The sequence below is a fragment of the Eurosta solidaginis genome, chromosome 2 (assembly GCF_040869045.1).
Source record: "Eurosta solidaginis isolate ZX-2024a chromosome 2, ASM4086904v1, whole genome shotgun sequence".
NCBI lineage: Eukaryota > Metazoa > Arthropoda > Insecta > Diptera > Tephritidae > Eurosta > Eurosta solidaginis.
Window position 1 is genome coordinate 257,545,119 of NC_090320.1, and position 22,367 is coordinate 257,567,485.

Consider the following 22,367-nt stretch of genomic DNA (forward strand, 5'->3'; position numbering starts at 1 on the left):
ACCTTGATACCGTGCGCTGACAGCATCTTTTGATTTAAAAATTGAAGGTCAACTATTGGAGACACAAGGTCTATGCATACCTTCCAATAATACAATATTCATTAAATGTGTTAGCGAAAAATTAGTAACCAATGAACCACATTTAACAGTTGAATTTTTGGAGGAATGTATACAAGGTTTTCAGCGTAGCACAATTGAATTGAAAGATTTATGTTGAGATTATGTTGAGAATATATGGTTAAAGAATTTAATAAAATTTAGCAATTTAATGATGATACTAAGAAAGCAAAAGTTGCGCATATTTTAGATAAATTAATACATTTAACAATTAAACAAAAATAAGAAGCAATATGTGCCAGCACAATTGAACGTAACTGAAACATTGGAAAATGCAACAAGTACATTTTTTAGCTCAAGCGTATAATCGGTCCGCGGACTTTGATGAACAAAAAGCTGCAGGATCACAAAATATTGTAAGTGGTGACATAGACTGCAATGGAGCAATTGAAGAAAATTACGCCGAGTCTCTACCAGAGCAAGTGTCGTTCGCTGCACAGCTAACTGGCCAAGAGGTCACTGCAAAAGCTGCCACACCACTAATAAAGGTGCTTTCAACGGCAACAGCGCCTGCAGTGAGCACAAGTACACTTGCACTTGCACACGCGAAGATGCTGCCAATAGCACAATATCCCAATATTGAGCCATTACAATATATCGAAACCACATCTAAAGTAATATATGAGCAAAAAAGTGTTGCAACACCAAAATAGTGTTTCGCCAACACGCAGTTACGGCCTCTTATTTGCGAACAACAAAAGGAACTATATCATTGCGCTGAGTTAGACATGGTCACACAATTCGAGTTGGATTTTCTTATGAAACTCTTTGTTGGAGACATACGAGAATCACGCCCTGTATTAAGCGCCACAAAGCAAACTTACTGGTAATATGTATGATGTGGAAAAAGCAAAAAACACGTGTAGAAAAGGCACAAGGACACATATGGACCCAGGCTCAAGTTACAAAATCCCTTTCGCAGAGATGGTGTGATTTTGAAAGAAAGTGTCGCGTACAAAGTTGCTCACCTTAAAAAAAAAAAAAAAAATTTTGTAAAGGACCTCCGCTCCTTGGCCCATCTCTATGATTTAGTCTTTAACATTCATGCAACAAATCTCATCAAGGCAAAAATTATTAAAGTAAAGATCGACAGAACGATCGAGGATATAATTTCACCTAATTGCTTGGCAATGCTTACACTAAATGAACAAATCGAACTGCGAAAAGTTCACGACGCTGCTGTAATTCCTTATGTAGCCCATTTGAAGCGCTCTATATCAATTTTGTTCACGTTCATGCGCAAATTGCGCCCTAATGAGGACTTCTCAGATAATTTAAAAATATGGCTTGGCAAGCTGATTGCCTGGCACTTGCTTATTGCAACTAAAGAGGATCACTGGTTTTTACTTTTCAATATTTTACGTTGCCCTTGTGGTGTTGGAGATTGGGCAACTGCATTTTTTTCAAATCCTCGCTCAAGCAAAAACTCAAAATACGTATGGGAAAGGCATACAAAGCAGTGAAATGCCAATGGATCTCAATTCCCCGGAGATTAATCACTGTGCAATACTTTGCAAATATTGCTTTTTGCCAAGTAAAAAACGCAACGAATATTTAAAGGATTTTGATTAAGAAATATCGGATCCTGCCCGAGAAGAACGCTGGATAGTCATAGGTTCAGATGGCGAGGATAGTCACAATCAAAGTGGCGAATGTATCGGTCTAAAAGAGAGCGATTCAATAGCTCTATTGAATCAAATACCATTTGAGAGGATCTTTATTTCGGCTTTAAAGATTGAAAACTTTCTTAATGACTATACATATAATATCACCAGACCACATATCTGCCAATGATATACTGCGCGTCGTAACATTTTTTTCTAGATTAGTTGTAATTTGTGGTGAAGGTATGCTGACATATAACACCGAGCGCTACAAACAACTAGCAAACCCTTTGGGTCGTCTAATACGACATACATTGCAATACTGTACGGATTATTATGAGTTAATATACATAATGAACCTACAAAGGATGCAAATACATGTGATCGCATTTCGGTAGAACTGAATGCCTTTATTATTCCAGGCATGTAGCTACATATATCGGTCCAGAAATTTGGCCACATGGCAGTATTTTTCGTCTCTGCTTTCTCATGCGCTCGACAACGAAATTATTTGGAAACTGTTTTATTATTTGTACGTTGGTTTTCCCATCGAAGCATTTCCAGCAAATCAAGAAGACTATACAGATTATTATCTCTGTACCAACACCTGATTTCTGGACAAAAAATGCAATATTGCTAATGCGTACTCCTCGGCTGAAGATTTATATATACTATCTGATACAGACTTTCTTTAAATAGCTAATGCGCGTGACAGAATTTATTAAAGCTATCTGTTTACATATTTGAATATCGGATTTTTAAATGTTAACACTCGTGAAACTTGTTACAAAACAGAGCGTGATATGCTTGTTAATTTAATATTGTCATACGAAGATCTTATCACATTCATCTTACTACAACTTAAAGTACATTTTAATGAAGTTGCAAACCATCCATACCTTATTAAATCATTGCCATTGGAGAACTGGAAACCTGGAATGCACAGTTTTGAGATTTCATCCAATTGGCTACTGCACCTTGATTATACATCACGTGAAAATATGCTTGCGAAGTTGGTCGTAAACCATTTGAATTGGGGCTTCGATTGGAATGGGCACCTTTTTTTGCCACATAACATATGTACATGTTCGTATGGCATGTTTAGTTACAGAATCGCTTAATAAACATGCTCCTGACACTATTGGCTTATCCGGCATTTCCGAAAGCGTACGTCAAGTTTCGAAACTTATAGATTTGGTGCTGGACGGTGATCTCACAACTTTACATTTAATAGATTTGGGTACTGCATCTATAAAAATGACACTTCGTAATCCAATGGAGCAAATAAAATTCGTTCCAGAATTGGAGCATATCAAAATTATATACCGCCTACTCCAGTAGCGTTCAATGAGCTTATCACTTTTCGTTTTCAACTTGATTTAGAAGAAATTTTAAGTGAAAAAAATGGTTATACGCCAAGCCACGCCGTAATCCAGAATGAAAAACGGAAAAAAAAATCATTCCATGTACAAAAGTATTTTCCGTTGTTTCAATTCCTCAGAATTTCCCGTTGAATACAAGTATATAAGTATGAATCCGTTTTTTTGCTATCGTTGCCTTTGGTATGCTTGTACCAGTGCGCGGACCTTTAATGTTAACAAGAATGTTGGTAGATTTTTTTTTAAAAACAGTAGCGAGGGTCAATATTTGTACAAAACAATTCATGATTTAATGAAAAACAAATAACGCACATTTCACGGAAATAACCTTTTTACAAACATGTAAACAAGACAAGAAATACATGTAAATTCGTATAAATAGCGTATGCCTATATAATACTCACCCTTTTGGAATTGCATTTGCTTAAACTTTCATTTTTCGCTCAAATTTATTCACATAAACTGACGGAAATAGCGTAGGAAAATATTTGCGTACTCATATGCAACATTCATCTCATAATTTGTACACAAATTTTTTCAAAATTGGTTCGTGTCACCGCTAAGTGTTATTTTGGTGGACTCGGCAATTAAATACGTTTACCAAATGATCGCAGTCTTTGTTTTTCAATGCCAAAATACTGAAATATTAGTAGATTTTGGTCCTTGGTGATAGAAGTAGTAAAAAATGAAAACGGGTCAAAAAGTAGGTCCATTTATCAATTAAGCGGAGAAGTCCGTGCACTGGCTGTCCGTTTGCTTATACCAACATAGGTACATATATCTGCTTATTTTTTAGTGCTGCGCCAAATAACGCACGCTGGTACCGAGAACCCGCAAAAGAAACAAAAGCGGGGTCGGCCTTTTTGACCCATACTGACACCTCGGACATTCCGAAAACAGACTTACGCACAAAAATTAAGGCAGAAACCTAATAATTAATTATACCCTCATTCACAAAAAAAAAAAAAAAAAAAAAAAAAAAAAAAAAAAAAAAAAAAATAAAATTTTTTTAAAAAATTTTTTTTTTGAATTTTTTTTGCCGTCGGTACTGCTTGTTTTTTCTGGCTGGGGGCAGGACTTGTTGTTTTCAACAACAAAAATCACAAACCGTCATAATTATGGCCTCGATACAAAAACAATCCGAGTCCCGAAATTAAAGAGTCCCGAAATGAAAAGGTCCCGAAATGAGATAAAAATCAACTTTTCTACGGCACTAGTGCAACGACAAAATACATAAGGTATATATATAAATATTCACTCCACAAACTCACGATACCAGCTGTCAGCTAACCAATAAATACACGACAGGGTTGCATGCAATCTCAGAAAGGTACGTGCAGATAGAACGCGTCGTGGAAAACGCATCTCCAATCTGCATGTAAGCACCGGCAGTTGGTACACTTTCCAATTTAATTACGATTTGCGCTGTTCTTCATGAGCTTTCGAACAAAATTAAATACATACCTTCGTCAGCCTCTACGCTTCGGTTTAAACTCGGTTTATTCATATATTTGAACGTACGTTTGTTAATAAAACACCACGCGTATCACGAAAACAAGCAATTTTGTGCGGGTGGCTTGGAATCACGTCCGTTCCAACCTCCCACACACCGCAATCTTGCTGGTTTTGTTGAAATGCATAAGCTGCTCGAAATCACAGCACTAACTACTTTGCAAAAACGCTCTCGTCACTCCACGTCATTTGACTAGTCATTTTACGGTGATAGATTATATTCGTAGTCAAATTTGCATGGGCGTGGGTAAGTTTTGTGACCAAGTGTTTTGTAGGGTAATAATATAATACACAACTGACGAAATATATGCGCTGCAGCGAAAACGCGCATCACCCAACCAACCTCAAGGCCATTCGCCCTGGCACATCCATAAAATGCCACAGCCGACCTGCGAGCGACACGACACGTTATACGCTGGAACGGAGACCTCGGCCTCTTCGTCCAGCCCAGAAAAACCTAAAAACCCTCGAGTCTGGAACGGAGACCTCTGCCTCTTCGTCCAACCAACACAAAAAAACCGCAAATCTGGAATGGAGACCTCGGCCTCTCCATCCGAAACGACAAAAACCAAAGAATAACAAAAAATGGTGCCACTCTGGAACGGAGACCTCGGCCTCTCCGTCCAGCCTTACTGGCCATCGACTATATATATATTACGTTCTGAATTTCTATACTTAAGAATTATGTATAATTCAATGGCAAGAAATATTCACTTCACTGTTCATAACCGCTAATTCTTTCATCTTAGCTCAGGTGGCATGCTAAGCAAGTCGGAAAGGATTCCCGGCCATTTTGCGTCGCAGACGAACTCTTCACTTAGATTAAGTTTAGTGTGTAAGTCTTATATTAATTTTTTTCTCGTTTCAGCGGAAATCATTGGCGGAAAACGATGTTGCGTATCGCAAGGGGGGCCGGCATGTTTAGGCAGGATGCCTAACTTTTCCGCATCTGATTGCGACCCCCCCAATGCAACTCTGCAAATCGATACTCGAATTAATTTATAACCACCCACACCATCACCCTCATGCATGTGCATGCATGTACATGCACGTGTATGTGTGCTTTTTGTCAGCACTCATGCATATGCATGTCGGGGTTGATGTGTGGGTGCCTTTCCCCTCCAAAACGGAGGATTTTGCGGGTCAACGGTTGTAGCTCGCTATACAACCGGCCTCTTTGACTTCAACAGCCAACCTGTTCACATCTGCCGCCAGCGATCTCTGTCGTTTATCAAAGGTAATATTAATTCCTGTATATTTAATATCTACCAATAAAAATAACAGCTTTATTATAACGAGAAATCTCGTCTTCTCCTATTTATTTTCAAACACACCCGTTCTTTGGGATCGACCCGGTGCGCCCACCTCTCCAGGATTAGACGCATACCGGCCGAACACATCCCATAACACTTTTTAGTCGATTACGGCTTCATCCCACTGAGATGCGATAGAATGAGCGAAAAGCTATGGAAGCAGACCATGTGAGATGCGATAAAATAAGCGAAAAGCTATGGAAGGAGACCATGCGATGATGAATGTAACATTTCCTTGCTAAGGCGGGCTCATGCAGAATGAGTAACCTAAAAATCATGCGCTCTAATGTTCCTATCAAAGTTAAGTAGGATCAGGTCTTCCACACATAACTGTAGGTGCTGTATGCTGCTTTGGTAGGCTGAATGGTTGACTACAGAATACAAGTGCTTTGACCGGTGGGTGGAATGAAAAGGAATGGTGGGAGGTGCGAAAAAAGGGGTACAGGAAAGGAGAGATGAGAAATCAAAATCGAAACCGAATGGCATGCATCGACTTGATATGGATGTGTGTGTTGCCGATAGCAACCCTTTTGACGAGTGCTTGGATTATTATCGACTGGCTATGGGTGTGCTTTTCATCTCTTTTCGACGAGCTATCGGTTTGTTATTGGCATTTTATAAACAATAAATAGACGAGTTACCAAAATTTTGTAAATTTTTCATCGAAAGCAGACATTTTTTATAAGTTATCGAATCCTATAGACTTGATATCAATTTTTATCAAGCGATCATCGATTCGTTATCAAAAAGCTTTTTAATTGTTATAGATAATTATCGATTGATTATTGAAATGTATCGATTCGTTATGTAAATTTATCGACTTTCTACCGAAAAATATCCACTTGGTATTAAAAATGTATAGATATTTTATAGGAGTATTATACATTTTTATGGACGAGATAAAACGTTTAAGTAAAAGCAAACTTGTGAAATAGGCAAAAAAGGGAATAGGAAAGGAAAGGTGAATAACCAAAACCGAAACCGGACGGCGTGTATCGGTTCGGTATGGCTGTGGTTGTTGTTGATAACAACCGTTATGACGAGTAATCGGACTATTATCGAGGTCTTCTGGGCATGCTTTTCAGTTCTTTTCGACGAGCTATCGATTTTTTATTGGCCTTTTATCCACAAGCAATATGCGAGTTATCGAAAAGTTGTAACTTTTTTATCAATAACAGACATTTTTTATGAGTTGTAGAATCTTCATCGACTTGATATTGATTTTATCAAGCGATTATCGATTCGTTATCAAAAAGATTTTTAATTGTTATCGAAAATTATCGATTTATTATTCAAATGTGTCAATTTTTTATGTACATTTATCGATTTGCTATAGAAAAATATCAGCTTTGAACCGAAAAGTTATAGATACTTTATCGGAGTATTATACATTTTTATAGACAAGACATAATATTTAATTAAAAGGAAACTCATGAAATGAGGAAAAAAGGGATTAGGAAAGGAAAGATGAGTAACTGAAACCGAAACCGAACGACGTGTATCGATTTGGTATGGATGCGGTTGTTGTTCATTACAACCGTTATCGACGATCAATGGGAATATTATCGAGGTTCTATACGCGTGCTTTACAGTTCTTTTGGACGAGCTATCGGTTTGTTATTTTATCCACAAGAAACAGACGAGTTATCGAAATGTTGTAAATTTTTTATCGATCGCAGGCATCTTTGATGAGTTATCGACTCTTTATCGACTTGACATTGATCTTTATTGAAGAATTATCGGTATGTTATCGAAAAAATTTTGATTAGTTATCGACTTTTTATTGAAAAAATTTCGACTTTTTATCGAAAATACATCAATTTGTTTTGGAAAAGTAATCGATTTTTATCGGAGTGCTAGCGATTTTTTATCAACGAGTTAAATATAGAAATTGCCTATGATGCTCACTCTTTGCTAAGACGCCTATGGGAAAACTAAAATTTGCTGTATTCTATGTTATTGCATTACATACCAAATAAGTATATAGTTAGGATTAGATATTGTCTTGGTATAGGATTAAAAGTCGAAAAAAATTTCTCGCATATTTAATGTTAATTAATCACGCAAAACCACTAAACTTTTTGGTTGTTTTAAGTATAAACATTTTTTCGATATTTTTTGCAACTTTTCTTCTCATGAGCCTATTTTGTGCACTGCTGTGCTGTTCAGAACTTTTGTTTCGTTGCACCACCTGCAACTACATAAGTATCACCTTGTTAGCGGTCACAGTTAAATTAGTCATGCCATACTAAACATAGAATTCATTTTAATTCAAAACCCAACTCATTCGACCACAAATTACAAATAACACAATACTAAATATCTGTATATTCTACTAGCGCATTTTCGCAATTAAGAGGAATGAAGGCATACAGGAAGTGAATATGCAAAATCAGCAACTGCAACGGAAGTGTCACACATCCGTAACAGCAACGCAACCAAATGTTTCATATTCCTACTCCTACATACATACTACGGCATGTAGAAGGCGCATTTAACTCCCATAACTCTTTTATCTTCTGCCCTCACTCCTCTGCATGCATTGAAATGTAGTGGAATTTATATTTGAAATACCGCCAAATGTTCACTGAACCGCCAAGTGGACACTTCACTTTCGACAGTTCAACTAACTGCAAATCGAAACCTCAAAACTACGTCAACAACAATGCTTGTTTGGTATGCAAGAACCTAATTAATTTCTCATTAAACATGCCATTGTAACTGCATACATTCTCACTTCGAATTTTAAGGCAAAAAAATTTTAATTTGGTGGAAATGAGTTATAACTAAAAAGTTGCGAAGGTAGTAACTACATAAAGGTAGAAATAGTCAGAAGTAGTAAATTTTGTTTTGATTAAGGATATAAGTAATATAGTACGGGGATTCAAGGGGTTGTTAAGATCAATACAAAGCTTTATAGCTCCAAAGCTTCCGCAACCCAATTGTCAACCTCACCTACACGAGGGGAATCCTATCACAAATATGAGTGTATGTTGTTATTGTTGTTGTTGTAGCGATAAGAACACTCCCCGAAGGCCTTGGGGAGTGTTATACATGTTGACGGTCCTTTGCCGGATCTGGTACGTTCCGGTAACAAGCACCATAAAGGTACTAGCCAGACCATCTCGAGAACGATTTGGTATGACCACATGCAACCTTCTCGGCCATAACGCCGTCCCAGCCCCTACATCCATCAGGAGTTCGGGGTCGCTAGAGCATCGGCTGTTAATGAAACAGAATTCGCCACGGGTAGGTGAGGTTGACAAATGGGTTGGAGAAGCTATATATTGCCCTGGCAACCCCTTGAGATGGTTGCGCTACACAACCCCTTGGCGCTTGTTACCGGAATATGCATCCTGCAAAGGACCATCAACATCGATAAAACTCCCAAGGCCTTCGGAGAGTATCCCTATCGCTAAAACAACAACAATAATAACATAAATTCATAATACAAAAATTATATTTATGGCCCTGAAACTCAAAAAACTACTGAGAGAACACAGCCGATGTTGACATGGCAGGAAAGACGTGGAGCTAAGTGCGGAGATGTAATCATGTGTACGTCGTCTACCTTAGATCAACGAAGTAACTTCTATCATTAGAAGAGAGGACTGTAAACTTATGACGGGTATTCTGACTGGATTCTGTTTTCTGGCGTCAAATGCTTTTAAATAAGCCTTGGTCATTGACAGCAGATATAGGAATTATGGGTTGGTTGAGGAAACGATGGAGAATATTTTGTGCTCATACCCTGCGCTTTCCAGCCTAAGATTTCAGCTTTTAGAAGTGATAAAGCTGTCAGATCTAGAAGCAGTAAGAGGCAAATATCCTAGAAAGAAATCAACGTCGTGAGCTTGCGTAACTCTGCTGCGGCCAACGTCATATGTTTGCGTAACTCTGCTGCGGCCAATGGTATCGACGTAGGCTATTTCTTCCGAGGCTTACGGCGGTGGTGTGACGTTATGTGCCTTCGCTTAGCAGGGAGCGAGCGCAGTCTAAGGCGTTGTAGAGCGGCCAAAACCAGCTTACTCACAATCCTCAGTCCACGGCTTTCTCCTATGAAGGAAATTGCCTTGCGATGGTCAAAATCGATACGCCTTTCAGATGCCCTTCCATTGCTGCTCGGGTAACAACCCTAACTTCGCGTCCCGTTAGGTAAGATCCGTTAGCATCGGTACATTCAAGCTGTGGCGTTTCACTTCGATTCACTTCTACTGCGGATGCCGACGTACTTCTGTCGCGGTTGACGTTTGGTTTAGCACGGGATCACGATGCTGTGGAGCACGTTTCCCTACGTGGGAGCGAGCGTGGTCCAAAGCGATGCAGAGCGGTCAAAACCAGCTTACCCACAATTCTCAGCCCACGACTTTCTCCTAAGAAACACACTGGCTTGAAATGGTCAAAACCGACGTGCCTTCCAGAACGCTCCAATAGTAGCTCCGCTCGCAACCACAACCGCGTGCTGACTGCCTGCTGCCTTGTTGTGTTGCCCTTTTCATAGCCAATGCTCTTGATGTTGCTAGCATAGTTCGTTGTGTTGCGGCAAATTGTTGCGCTAGTGATGTTTCAAAGACTTGTTTGTGTTTCGTGTTGTGTTGGCTATGTTGCTGATCGTGTTCTTATGTAGAGTTTTATTTGTGTTGCGTTGTCTGTGTTACTGATCCTGTGTTGTGGGGCGGTGGTTTTGTGTGGGCCAAATTAATGGTTTATATTTGGTCCTCACACGTTTATAAAGGAAAACTCAAAATTAAAGCATCCTTTTTGTAAGCTCAAATGTAGAACGTCTCAACACAAAGGATCACATAGCTTAAATACTTCAAAGAATATTGACATACACACTGAGCAGAAAAGGGAAGTTGACCTCTCAAAGCTATGTCCTTTCCTGGCATTATCATAATTTTATAAATCCAACTTAATTATGTCCATTTATGTGATACACAGTTAAGCCAATTATTTATGCACATTTTAAATGACTCAACAAAAAGAGATACCCGCCACATATAAAATTTTTATTTTTTAACGGAAAATCAATTCAGAAACTACAATCGAATACGGGTTAAAATTTAACAAAAAATGAATAACAAAATTGGGTTTAAATATAAATTTAACAAAAATAAATAAATTGTTGTGTAATAAATAAGGGTATCAGCAATTTTGCAGTCCAAAATTATGTCAACAAATAAAATTAACAAAAAACAAACCTTACATAGTTGACCAAACCGCATCACAATATGACAGTTTTCTAAGCTAAGTTAACATTGAGAAACACAAACTTTTTAAACGTTTGTTTGTGTGAAATCATTGAGTTTGGCCACACTGACCACGGGATATATGTATGTATGTACATATTCTTGATGCATAAAAAGGAACAAAGAAAGCCGAGAGTGAGTTGAAATTTTACTTAATATAGCCAGCTGCAGATTCCAACAATAGAGCGTGGCACTGCTGTATCAGCGTGACCCGGATAATACAAAAACTGTTTTCAAAATATGAAGACACAACAAAAAAAGTCCCGAAATAATCAAGAACTAATTCTGAAGTGACTTCGAATTAAATAAATAAAATACATTGATATTTACCGATTAAAAAAATTCCTGAAACTTTCTCAAAATAGTCTCGAAGTCATCCCGAAGCTTGTGATTCTCACAATCCAGAAATTATTTTGCAGTTATTCCAAAACAAACTTAAAATAATCCCGAAATTTTTCTTTAATAACCTCGAGCTAATACCGGAAATAGTGTTACTTCATTTTTTAACAGTTCCAAGTTGAACAAAAATTATTTCGAAATAATCCTGAAACAACTTCTAAACAACTCCGATATCAAATTCAATATAACACTTAAAAAGTCCCCAAAATATTCTTTGACAATCCTGAAATAGTTGGACACTAGTCTTCAATTCCCAAGTACGCCCTCAATGATCACGGAATAGTTTTGATTTGAAAATAGCTCCAAATTTATTACGAAAAGTATTCCAAGATATTTTTAAATGGCTTTGAAGTGCTTAGGAAAGAGTTCCGAAATAACGACATAGTTTCGAAACAACACCAAAATCAATCGGAATATGATATTGAAAAAGTATCGACAATATTTTTTAACAATATTAAATTATCCCAAATCGGTGTCAAATGAGTCCCGAAAATATTCCCCTCATATCCCTGATGGCCGCCGTGTTACCAAAAATATTTGGTTCAATTCCCAGGCAAAGCAACATAAAAAATGTAGAAAAAAGTTTTCTCAACTAGAAACAAGTTTTTCTATGTGGAGTCGCCCTCTGCAATGATACGGAAGACACTCTGATTGTATTTCTGCCACGAAAGGGTTCTTAGTGAAAACTCATCTGCCTTACAGAAGCCGTTCGGAGGCGGCGTAAAACATGTAGGTTCTGATTCGACAATTTTTAGGAAAAATAAAAGGATCACGACGCAAATTGAAAGATAACCTAAGATATCTTCGAAGGTATATTGCACCTTACATTTATTTTTATTTATATTCCAGAAATAATCTAGCAATGCTTACGGAAAAGTCCTAAAATGAGCCCAAAAGTAGTCGTGAAACTTTGTCATATTATACCAATATTAATCCCAAATCATAGGTAGTCATAGGTCTTCCTGATACTATTCAATAGATGATGAAGAAATGATTATTAAAATATCCCGAAATAGTCATACAATATTGCGAAATCGAAGTTATACCGAAGTAGCTCCAAACCGATGCCAAAAACCCTGTTCAAATGATCTCAAGGTAGTCAAAAAGAGATCCTGAAACGGCGTTTCCATCTAAGAAATAACATTATAACTTATTTAATAATTTGGGAAGAATTTAAACAACGTGACATCAGGACGGACAAGGCTACAGCTTTTTTGATTATACCTTGTAAATTTCTTCAAAGCCTTTTCTCCCGGTAGTGGGATTTGACGACCCGCACCCCTACGATGGTTGAAGTGTTACAAACGCATTTAACCACGTCATGCCTTAGTTGTTGTAAACCTTATCCCAATTGCCTTCTTTGCATATTTTCTTTATTCATAGTCCATAGATCGTATGGCATCGTATGGTAAAGTTATGCGTTGGTAAGGCCATTTTTCAAAGAAACTTGGCGTTGTTGTTTTTGTTCTATTTATATATATAAAAACAGTTTGGCCTGTATTTGCCCTGGGAATACAAAACAATGTCGCCTGATCTGCTTTGTTTCCTAGTTGCTTTCGGTAATCCCACTGTGTGCATTTATGGGTCCATACACTGAACCAAATTTTAAGAAATGTTCATTGAAAACCTCTCCAAAAACCAGATTCATAGAATTTAAGAATATAAATATAATCAACAAATTTAGTCAAGCAGCTTAATGAATATGGTTCTTATATTATAAGAACGAAGTTTTGTTATAAATATAATTTTACGAACTCTTTCTTAGATTATACTCAAATTTCCTTAATTGTATGCAATTTTTCTTAAATTTTAAGCAAAAATCAGAGTGAACTTTTAAGAAACTTTTTCTTAAGAAAACATGTAGGTTTTTGGTTCAGTATAGAAACGATCTGGGTCATGCCTGTCCGTTACCTTTATGTCCTTAATTACTGAGTACCCATCTTTAAACCTTTTAAAACTTTTTTTTTGGCTCCAAGATCATTCCAAATGGACTCCAATGCATTCATCTTTTAGCTAAGAAGTAGTTAGGTGAGCCTGCAAGGCTGCCTGTCTGACATATTGAGGTTACTCCTGCATGATAAGCCTCTCCGCAGACATTTTCTCTGCTTCTATTTCATAAGCGTTTGCTTGAAAAATAGTGGGGTCCCATTCCATTGGTATTAATTTTTGAAAACTCGGCTCATGCATAGCAGCTCCCGTTTTTGCTGTCATCAACTTATGATTTATCCGTGAACTAATCCTCTGAGTCCGGGTCAGTATATGGACTGCCTGTTTCCCAAAGAGTTGTGTACATAATGGACACCTCAAATTTCTTGAGATTATGAGCTCAGTAGCCATTGCATCACTTAGTTGAAATATGGTATTTCTTATGAATTTTCTTTATACTTTCATATGCCCTGTCGTGTTTCCCATATTTAGGTGAAAAATATATGGAAGTATTTGTCCAGCAAGCGTTGCCACCTTCTCTATTAGAATAGGGACGGAAGGTGTTCTCACTAAGGCACGACGTGCATCAGCGGGAAACGTTCTTATAGCACCCGTTGTGGCAATGCAGAATTGCGAAATCATAAAAGAATGTTTCACATATATATACCCCGGTACCCGCCTTTTCGGATGGTATGGATATTTTTGCGTGTAAATGGTATGTTTTGTAAGACAATATGAAATCGTAATATTCGCGCTAGAAAAAGCGGTAACGCTGCTTATTTCAAATAGGCTAACTTGATCTTTTAACTATCTTAGATAGAAAATGTTATATCTTTTAAACTTGGACAACTGGGTATAAAAAATACGTACATACTTGTATATAAGCATACATTCCATTATTACTATGTCTGTATTTTCGAGGTATATTATTACGGTTACTTATTTGCTTATCAAAAAGCATTCAGACTTTTTCTTCTTCGTATGCTTAGATTAAATCCGACCACATACAAATATAGACATATACACATACATATGTATATGAAGGTATTCAAACCTTTGTGCACTTATGGGCTCAATGCAATATTGATAGAATTTATTACGGGTTTTTGCTTTTATGAAACTGCTGAAATTGAAATAAATTTCTTGGTTGATAAAGAAAGCAAAAAGGAAAGCAAACGAACCGCAGAAGTGCCCATAAGTGGATTACATTCACCACTCATTAAAGAGAGTTAATGGCGAGTATGGGATTTTTGTACAAATATTTTAATATGACAGACAGGATATAAGCAAATTTAGGCAAACATGTTTTTCCCATATGTATAAATATACGTAGATATATATATATTTATCAGTATAATTTAAAGTACTATAAAACACACCCGTAGGTTTAAAATTTTTCTTTTGCTTGGCATGCAGACCCACATTTATGAGACTGGCAAAATATTCAAAAATAAATATGGCAAATTGGCATACAGGCAATGAAAGCCAAATTAGGCAACAAAAAAATAAGTAAATAAATAAAGTAAGAAAAAATATAAACTTCATGATTACGGACAGTGCACACAAGAATTTATTACATTAATGACAAATTCAAATAAACCAAATTACACATACAAACATAGTTGCAGAGTGGCTCAATGTGATTCAGAAGAGAGCAAAACTCGAACCTTTCCAATTTCGTTATGGTTACTTGACAATTCAGTACAATAAATAATGAAAGATATTAAAAATTTTTGGGTATTTTTATGTAAAAAGAGGTAAAACAAAAAAGTTTTGATTTGCTTGTAAGCAGATAAAACAAGTAAGGAATGTTAAGTTCGGGTGTAACCGAACATTACATACTCAGTTGAGAGCTATGGTGACAACATAAGGGAAAATAACCATGTAAGAAAATGAACCGAAGGAAACCCTGGAATGTGTTTGTATGACATGTGTATCAAATGAAAGGTATTAAGGAGTATTTTAAGAGGGAGTGGGCCATAGTTCTATAGATGGATGCCATTTAGGGATATAGCCATAAAGGTGGATCAGGGTTGACTCTAGAATGCGTTTGTACGATATGGGTATCAAAAGAAAGGTGTTAAAGAGTATTTTAAAAGGGAGTAATCCTTAGTTCCATAGGTGGACGCCGTTTCGAGATATCGCCAAAAGGTGGACCAGGGGTGACCCTAAAATTTGTTTGTACAATATGGGTATCAAATGAAAGGAGTTAATGAGTATTTTAAAAGGGAGTGGGCCTTAGTTCTATAGGTGGACGCCTTTTCGAGGTATCGCAATAAAGGTGGACCAGGGGTGACTGTAGACTTTGTTTGTACGATATGGGTATCAAATGAAAGGGTTTAGTGAGTACTTTTAAAAGGGAGTGGGCCTTCGTTCTATAGGTGTTCGCCTTTTCGAGATATCGCCATAAAGGTGGACCAGGGGTGACTTTAGAATATGTTTGTACGATATGGGTATCAAATGAAAGGTGTAAATGAGTATTTTAAAAGGGCGTGGGGCTTAGTTCTATAGGTGGACGCCTTTTCGAGATATCGCCATAAAGGTGGACCAGGGGTGACTCCAGAATGAGTTTGTACGATATGGGTATCAAATTAAAGGTATTAATGAGAGTTTTAAAAGGGAGTGGCCCTTAGTTGTATATGTGAAGGCGTTTCCCAGATATCGACCAAAATGTGGACCAGGGTGAACCAGAACGTCATCTGTTGGATACCGCTAATTTATTTATATATCTAATACCTGCCAAGATTTTAGGGGTTTTTTATTTCGCCCTGCAGAACCTTTTCATTTTCTTTTACCTAATATGGTAGGTGTCACAATCATTTTATAAAGCTTTTTCTAAAGTTATATTTCGCGTCAATAAAACAATCCAATTACCTTACCATGTTTCATCCCTTTTTTCGTATTTGGTATAGAATAATGGCATTTTTTCATTTTTCGTAATTTTCGATATCGAAAAAGTGGGCGTGGTCATAGTCGGATTTCGTTCATTTTTCATACCAAGATAAAGTGAGTTCAAGTAAGCACGTGAACTAAGTTCATTAAAGATATGTCGATTTTTGCTCAAGTTATCGTGTTAACGGCCATGCGGAAGGACAGACGGACGACTGTGTATAAAAACTGGGCGTCGCATCAACCGATTTCGCCCATTTTTACAGAAAACAGTTAACGCCATAAAATCTATGCCCCTACCAAATTTCACAAGGATTGGTAAATTTTTGTTCGACTTATGGCATTAAAAGTATCGTAGACAAATTAAATGAAAAAGGGCGGAGCCACGCCCATTTTGAAATTTTCTTTTATTTTTGTATTTTGTTGCACCATATCATTACTGGAGTTGAATGTTGACATAATTTACTTATATACTGTAAAGATATTAATTTTCTTTTAAAATTTGAATTAAAAAAAAAATTTTTTTTTAAAGTGGGCGTGGTCGTTCTCCGATTTTGCTAATTTTTACTAAGCAGACATATAGTAATAAGAGTAATGTTCCTGCCAAATTTCATCATGTTATCTTCAACGACTGCCAAATTTCAGCTTGCAAAAATTTTAAATTACCTTCTTTTAAAAGTGGGCGGTGCCACGCCCGTTGTCCAAAATTTTACTAGTTTTCTATTCTGCGGCATAAGCTAAACTCATCTACCAAATTTCGTCGCTTTACCTGTCTTTTGTAATGAATTATCGCACTTTTTCGGTTTTTCGAAATTTTCGATATCGAAAAAGTGGGCGTGGTTATAGTCCGATATCGTTCATTTTAAATAGCGATCTGAGATGGGTGCTCAGAAACCTACATACCAAATTTCATCAAGATACCTCAAAATTTACTCAAGTTATCGTGTTAAGGGACGGACGGACGGACATGGCTCAATCAAATTTTTTTTCGATCCTGATTATTTTGATATATGGAAGTCTATATCTATCTCGATTCCTTTATATATGTACAACCAACCGTTATCCAATCAAACTTAATATACTCTGTGAGCTCTGCTCAACTGAGTATAAAAATTTTGTGTATTACAAAACTTTCATAAAAACATATTTCAGATGATAGATGAGTTGAAGCTTACAGAGTTTAGTCTTTGAACAACTCTATAAACTTTATCTCAATAATGAGTCTTTTGATGCCGTATTTAGAATAATTTTTAAAAGATACCCAACAAGAAAACTAGAGAAACTTTGCTGAGCCGACTCAAGCTTCTGCTAATCCAGCAGAAATTTTTTGTATAAAGTAAGTCAGTTAAGCTATTGTTTATCCATTAACTTGCACTATTTTCTGTGTCTGAATTTGAAATTCCAACAAGGAATTGTTGTTGTTACTGGCCGAAAAGTATGAGTTTAGAGTTAGCTAATGCTCAACCGAGGACTAGAGGTTAGGCGTTAGTTGCACCATTTTTTGCAGGGCATATATTTAGAGGGAAAAATAGACATCTGACTTTTGAAACATAATTTATTACAAAATGAGAAACTCTATAACATTTCGGTAAATAAATGATAAATTTTCGATAACCAAGCGATACTTTTCGATAGCAAATACGTGACTTTCGATAGCAAATCGATAACTTTCCAATAACAAAAAGATATATTCTCAACAACAGTGCGATAGTAAACCGATATATTTTCGATTAAAAAAACGATTAATTTTTGGTAACAAACCAATTTTCGATAGCAATAGATGACTTTTCGATAGTTTATCTACCAATTATCGATACTAAGTCGATAAATTTTCCACGGCAAATAAATAGCACGTCAAAAATATTGAACCGATAACTCTTCGATAGCAAGCTGATGACTGTTTAATTAAAAATTTATTACCTTTCGCAATTGGATTGATATTTCTTTGAGAGCAAATAACTTAACGATTCGGTAACAAAAAGATTATTTTCGATAATATGTGGATAACTTTTCGGTAAAAGAAACGATTAGTTTTCGGTAAAATCGGTTATTTTGCGGTAACAAGTCGATATTTTTATACCTTTCATGAAAATGAAATGGTATATTAATTTCGTCACGAAACCCAAAATTGTAAGTCCTTAAAGGAAAAAAAGATAGACCCACCATTAAGTGTACCGAAATAATCAGGTTGAAGAGCTGAGTTGATTTAGCCATGTCCATCTGTCCGTCTGTCTGTTTGTATGCAAACTAGTCCCTCAATTTTTGAGATATCTTGATAAAATTTAGTGAGCGGGTGTATTTGGGTGTCCGATTAGACATTTGTCGGAACCGGCCGGATCGGACCACTATAGCATATATCCTCCATACAACCGATTTTTCAGAAAAAGAGGATTTTTGTAATATCTTACTCAATTTAACAGATTGAAGCTTCAAACTTCACCATATACTTTCGTATATTGCACATATTGTTGCCTGAAAAAATTGATGACATCGGTCATATATATAGTATATATCCCCCACAACCGATTGTTCAGATAAGAAACTTTTCGCAATTTCTACCCCAGTTTCAAATTTCACCGATTGCTTACGTATATAGTATATATTGTTGTGTCAAAAAATAATAGAGAACGGTGATATATATATAATATATATATGATGGTATATATGGTATATACATATATATAGTATATATATTTTTTTTTTTTTGCTATTTCGGCCCAATTTTAACAGCTAGAAGCTTCAAATTTCACCAAGTCCTTACGTATATAGCATATATTGTTGTCTGAAAAAATCATAGAGATCGGTGGTACATATATTATATACCCAATATAAACGTAGTCATAGTTTTTACACGCAGACCACAAAAAACCTGAAACTTTGCATCCTCACACAAATTACCTACCTGTTTTTTATTATATATTTATCTTAAAAATCGTTTAGATATGCAGATCTGTTCATTATATATTTCTTATCTTATACATCCGATTATTCGGAGATTACGAACGGCATAAGATTATTGTTCAGCCCCATTCATGAAAGGTATGAAGTCTTCGGCACAGCCGAAGACTGTCCCGTCCTTACTTGTTTCGATTGCAAATGGATAATTTTTTAATGGTAAACCAACTTGTGGGCTATAATTAGCTGATAATAAACTAAAGACTCTTCTATAACAAGTCGAAAACTTGTCGCTAGCAAGGCGATAGCATGCCGATAACAAACAAATAAAAAGCTGATAATAAACCGGTGACAATAACAGCCCTACAAATTCATAACAAAATTTTCCGAACACTGCCACAATACTGTAAAATAGTCTAAAAAAAGTTGCTAATATAGTACCGAACTTATCTCCAACTGTCCTAGGAAAAAATCCCAAGATAATTCATTGTGATGTCATAACTGTTTGGAAATAGCCCCGAAATTTTGCTGAAATAATCGAACAAATATTCCCAAAATATTTGCCCAACAAATTCCCACAAATATCTCGATATAATATCTAAAACAATCTGAAAGAAATCCAAAATACTGTGTACCGAAACGGTTTCAAAATACTTTGGGAATGATTCCGAACCTACCGCAAAAATTGTCGAAATCATACAAACATTAAACTCAAACAATTCAGAAATTATCTCACAATGATCATGGAAATAATCCCGTGTAAATTTTGAGACATAACAATTATTTCTTGCCCATGATATCAATTTTAAGTTTACATTATTTTAATTGAAACAGAGCAGAGTGATTATTCTTTCCCAAAACCTATGACAGAAATAAATAGTTTGAAAAAACTGTCAGTTATGGTAAGAAAATAATTTAAAAAGTAAATAAAAATTAAAAAAAAAAATACTTAGTGTGATTTACCATCGGGGATATTAAGGCCGAGGTTCTTTTCGAATTTGCGTCGTGTCACTTCTAGTTTTTTCCACAACTTCGCAGGATGGGAGCTATAGGCTTTATTTATGCTTCGAACGGCATCCGCAAGACAGGAGAATTTTCAGTGAAAAACCTCCTTAAGAAAACTTTTGTCTATATTTTCTATATTGCTTTAGCCGTGTCTTGAACCCAGGACCTTTGGTGTGGCAGGCAGAGCACGCAGCCGCCGTTTATGTCATTATTAACACCATTTCCTGTTTTTTGGAGATCGGTTGTTATCCCTGAAAAACAGATTTGCTTTTCAAAATTAATTGTTAAATGCAATATAACAAAAATATATTTGAGTAGGGTTGCCACCTAAATATTATTAGTTTTGGTTATTTTTTTATGTAGTAATAGAGTTTTTCACGAAATTTGAAATCATTCAGCTTACTAACTAACTTAATTGGCGCTCAACTGTTTTAACGGTTATGACCGTATAACAAGGCGCGCAAGTAACTTATTTGTTGGCTAAAGTGGCGCCAATTGGTTACATCAAGAGAATTTAAATTGATTTCCACCTTGTCCCTCCAGAGGAGTGGGTCGCCTTCTTCCTCGGCTTACATATGCAAGTTTCGATAAAACCACTATCTATTCTTAAATCATAGTCCCTTAAATGTTTGCATGAATCGCCATCAGTAAAGGGTTGTCTTCTTACCCAAGCCTTGTAACTTTCGAAATGTAGTTTTATGTGGCGGGTCACAAGCGCAGCGCTAAACCCGCTCAGCGGAAAGAAAAGTAAAACTTGCACCTTTTTATAGCAAGCCGCTTGATTCAAGATAGATGTCCGCTTGCAGTTCCACCTGATAGTGATCAAACGCGATTAGCCACTAAACCGATTTTGATGGATTGGGCTGTGGAGGTTGTAGCCTGCTCATATTAGCACACCACCCAACAGGTGTTCAGTGGCTACGCAGAGGATACTTGGCCGCAAGTGACCGAAAGTAGTGAGCTAATTGAACCGTATGCAAAAGCATTACCCATGCCATTTGCTGGTGAATTGCCATCAGAATATTACCTAAGTTACGTGAACATCTACACATGGCTCTTTTCCATCACTTAGCTCTTTCGGTATTATATTGTAACGAATTTTGGGGGATTTCGATTACTTTGCACCTTCTACTCAAATATTGAGTATTGCAATTTGGTCTTTATTTAGACTACTTTGGGAGTAGTATTTCACAAGTATACTTCACAACTAATAGCGCGTTCAAATCAAACTGATTTTGTTTCCTCAGCTTGCGCTGCTTTTATAATCTCTGTTGCCTCCTTCGCATAAGGTCTAGACGTTTCACCTTCTAGAAGAGTTGTATCTCCTGATTGGTTACTTAGCTATATGCGTTTGTATGTGTGAGTAGCAACTTCTTCTCTTAGCTAATGACTACATGTGTGTATGTGGGATATCTCTTCACTTCGAGCTACTGGTTATGTTTGTGGAATATTTTTCGTTGCCTTGTACATAAGTGTGGCTGCTTGCCGTTTTTGTTGTTGCGAGTATTTACTAACAGCATATTGGTGTCAACATTCGCCACAATATATGTACTTACTTGTTTTAATGCAAATGTTTCCCATTTTACATAGAAGCTTTGAAAAATGATGGTATATATGTACATATGTATGTCCATATATTATATGTATATGTATGTATACACATGTGCCCATATAAATTCAATTCAAAATATTTTTTCAGCAATAAAAATAGAATAACTTATACCTAAACTTACACATAATTTTGTGTCAAAATGAAAACATCAACGCAAAAGAAATATTGAATATTCAAATATAGATACCATTGACGTTCGATGTCCTAGACATACGTAAAGCGAACAAATAACCAAATTGACTGATGATATACAAATAAAACTACTCAATGTACCACACAATACATATATAGGGGTATAAGCACTCATACATACCGATAAGGAGATATGTGAATACGAGCATGCACACGTGAAAATGCAAAAAGTTTACTCAAAGCCATGGATGTACATGAATTTAATGGAATTGAATTGAAACGAGTTTCCTTGAGCACAAAGTCAAGTATTTTTTTGTGCTTTGTGATATGAATAT

General features: G+C 36.4%; 1 pseudogene; it reads left to right on the plus strand.

Moving 5' to 3' along the window:
• The first annotated feature begins 389 nt into the window (after window positions 1-389).
• On the plus strand, window positions 390-3,062 carry LOC137241845 (ectopic P granules protein 5 homolog; annotated as a pseudogene).
• Window positions 3,063-22,367: the final 19,305 nt, after the last annotated feature.